The sequence below is a fragment of the Mizuhopecten yessoensis genome, unplaced genomic scaffold (assembly GCF_002113885.1).
Source record: "Mizuhopecten yessoensis strain PY_sf001 unplaced genomic scaffold, ASM211388v2 scaffold10921, whole genome shotgun sequence".
NCBI classification, from domain to species: Eukaryota; Metazoa; Mollusca; class Bivalvia; order Pectinida; family Pectinidae; genus Mizuhopecten; species Mizuhopecten yessoensis.
The window spans coordinates 2,185,402-2,189,578 of NW_018408788.1; positions in this window are offsets into that span (position 1 = coordinate 2,185,402).

Consider the following 4,177-nt stretch of genomic DNA (forward strand, 5'->3'; position numbering starts at 1 on the left):
CCCCCCCCCTCATAAAAGTGGTAGTACTGCTGATGTTAGCAACTACAGGGCAATATCGGTTTTGCCAGTACTTTCTAAAATTATTGAGAAACACATTCACAGTACTTTTGACAAATATCTAACTGCTAATGATCTTATAGTATCATCCCAATCAGGTTTCCGTGAAAGTCACACATGTGAAACTGCACTTTTGAACATAGATGATGGTCTTAATACAGGAGTCAAACTTTTAGATTTTAAAAAAGGCGTTTGATTTGGTAGACCATGATGTTTTACTTAGAATAATGGCTCTGTATGGAATGGAACAGAATTCCTTGTCATGGTTTAAGTCTTATCTAGACAACAGGACTCAAGTAGTAGCTCGTGCAGGTCATATATCAGAAGGCTGTACAATTACACATGGCGTGCCTCAAGGATAAGTCGTGAGATAACATCAACAGTCTATTGCAATCTGATTTAGACAATGTTGGTGAATGGTGTATTGAAAATAAAATTATGATAAATGTCAAGAAAACAAAATGAATGTACACTGCCTCAAATAAAACAAAAGCAAAAAAGAAACAGTTTAAATTTAGGATTATTTATGTGCAATGAACCCCTTGATCAAGGATGCAGTGGAAGACTGCTTTGTGTACATATTGATAATTGATTGACTTGGGAAAGTCATGTTACATCTGTTTTATCTAGAATAAGGCAAAGGTTAGGGGTATTGAGACGTATAAGCCCATATCTACCTACGGAAGGAAAGCTGATTTTTTTTAATTCTTGTGTTTTCCATCATTTTATATATTGTACAATCTGATTAAAATCATCTGTTACATGGCTCCGCCTGAACAGGCGTAGTACGAAGTTAACGAAGCCATGCCATGTAACATATGATTTTAATCAGATTGTATATTGTAGTACGGTATGGTCAGGGTGCACCGCAAATGTAATGGGCAAGCTGCTTAAGACTCAGAAGCAAGCAGCTAGACTAATTTTAGATGTACCATTTGACACACCTTCTAGGCAAATGTTTGAACTCCTTAGATGGATGCCGATTGACAAATACTATAAATACAGAAGGTTGTGCATGCTATATAAATGTCATCATAAGAGTGTGCCTGAAAATTTATCAAATAATGTGTCTCTTGTGCGAGATGGTCACTGTAGGAATACAAGATATGCAATTGAAATTAATTTAAAGTGCCAAAACACAGAACTGTTTTTTATTCCAGACACTTCCTCTTTGACAGTATTAACGACTGGAATGTTTTACCCAGTGACCGAAAGAAAATAGACAACGAAAACTTACAAAATATTGTATATCAATGTCTTAGATTTTAATTTGTTTCTCCATGTAACCAAAACTTGTTACTTTCTAACTAGACTTCTTATCTGAATTATATCAATATTTTAGATTATTCTATAGATATATTAGCGTTAACTATGTCAATTTTTATTGTTTGCTATATTAGCATGTATGTAGCATGCCATTTTAATTGATGAAATACCTCTGCATGAAACTTTATGCATTCTGTGATACTCTTAACTAAGATAACTGTGATATAACCTTATATATGTCGATTGCATCAATATATATGTTACTTGTAACTAGCACATGTATTTTACTAGCAAGATAACCATGTTTATTTATATATCGATTGCGTAAATATGCTATTTTATCTAACACATGTATTTTACTAACAAGAGGACCATGTGGAAGATTAGCCTTTGGTCTTGAATCACATTGTGTCACCGCCAACGGTGGACCAATTCAATTCAATTCAATTCAACTTCATTTTCTTTCACAATACAATGTAATATATAGTAATTGTAGTGTTCGTAGTCGGTAGTACACAGTACTGTTTCATAATATATACACATTTATATCGAGGGGGTTAATATATATTATGCCATCTGCCGGTTTCAACAATGAAATTGTGATTAGTAGTCTTAAATTTACAAAATGTAACTCTATCTGTATCACTTTAAATATCTATGTAATTTTCAAAATGACAATTATTTTTAAAAATCCTATAACATGTAGCTTTTGATGAAGTGTGTACATCACTCTGCCATTTCTGTAAATACTGACCAGATTGGAGGTGAAATTTAGCACACACGTTTTACAGACTATGCTCCTTAAACGAGCGTGGGCGGTTTGATTGACAGGTTGATTTATGTGGGGCGCGTGACGTGAAGGTCGAGGTAAAACCACAAAAGCACAGGAGTCTGACACATGATAACTACGACTGATAAACAAATACGACGACGACAAGAACAACAACACACAGTTTTTTATGCGTAATTTCGAGCGTAATGGACACTTTTTGAGAAAAGTGGTTGGCTCTGAAAAGAGCCGTTGTTAGGATATAAGACCACATCTCAGTTATTCTTCGTCTTCTGATCCCGAAACAACGTCTCCAATTTCGCCAGACAGGTCCTTTCTTAGTCCGGATATGTCTTCAGCCTTCTGGTGGGCATAGTCGTAGTACATGTTCCGGAAGCCTTCGATAACCGACAGTCGAAGTCTGTGGTTGTAGCGAAAGGTTCGTAGCCGTCTCTCTTGACGCCGAGGTAACGGGACTGCAGCTCATCAAGCTTGTAATTCAGTTGCACAATCTGTTCACAGGCTCTGCGGAATCGCCGCTCGCTCTCAAGCAGAGTAAATCGTTGGTCAAGTCGGGGGTTTCGTGCTGTGGCCTTCATACTTTTCTCAATCAGTCTGTATTTACACATTTACTCGGGTGTCATCGCATGCGATGAGAAACTCGTGTGTACACGGGTATACACATTATGACGCGTGTCATTTCGTATGTTGAGAGAAAGGCGACCCGTTTCTTTTATAAACAACCGGCAACTTACCGTTGAATTATACCACGGACTTGGATAGCATCTAATTCCGTGTTTATACCAATACAGTGTATATATGTATACACGGCTCTACCTAACCACATCCTTAAAAACAGAGGCACTATTCCAAAAATATATATTTTTGATAAACTGCACTGAAGATTTTGGAATTTTACTACAGATCAATAAAAAAATAATCCATCAGTGAGGTTACATCATTTACAATGCCTCAGTTCTCAGGTAGAGTGAGGGTACCCAAAATGGAACAAGAAAAATATTAACATTTCTTATAAAGTTTCTGAAAGATCAATTCTTCAACTGAAATGAAACAATACATGCATTCATTGTATGTATGTCTTGGATATCAACAGCATGTGTGTCTATAGAGCTCATTAAAATGAGTCAGATTCACTTGTAATTTTCAGCTGGTCGAGTACCCAAAATGGAAAACTTCATCATACAAGTCAGTTTATGAAAATAACTGACAGCATTTAAAATAATTTTCTTCATTTCAAAAAGGTTTTGAAAATTTCTGCCAACGTTAGTCGTTTTTTCCCTAAAATATTATTTTAATATTATAAGACTCTTTCATGCTCAGGGGTGTAGGATATAGTTGTCCATGCTTAGAAATATGATAGAATATTTATGTTATCGCACCGTACCGTTTCCAGGGATTTTATTTTCATATTTTTTTTAAAAATATTTTAATTGAGTTTGTGAACAATGTTTAAGAAGTATGCAGATGTGATTTACTTAAAATGCATAAAACTATTAAAATCTTGATTAGGAATACACACCGTTCCCTTTTATTGCAAAAGTAATAATGCTGCATTATATATAATATGAAATAGGTGAGACCTAATTCAGCGGGCACACATGAAAATACAGTTTTCTGCATAATTTAAATGTCATTTTATGTACAGTTGGTAGAATTCAATCCTTGCATACTTCAATGTAAGTACCATTCTACATATATATATATAAAAAAAATAGGGGGGGGGGGGGGGGGGGGGGGATAGCTAATGATTCTGCATCCCTCCCCAAACCCCTGCCAGCCTGTTGGATTTTCTTTCAAAATATCGGGTAGAAAGGTGCAAGTTTGGACCATTTTCATTAAAGTCGTCTGGACAGCATTTGTTGAAATTTATGTGTATTAACACCATTGGAAAGAGAAATTCCTTTCCCTTCATAAAACTATAATAGAATGGCAAACACGTCCGTATTTGAAAAGTCATTTAAGTCTTTACTGTCGGAAGAGTGTATAGCCTAATGTGCACAGCCTTTGGGTAAGGTCGGCCCACATTGGAATTGTGACGTCATAAATCATGCAACGTCATATTTT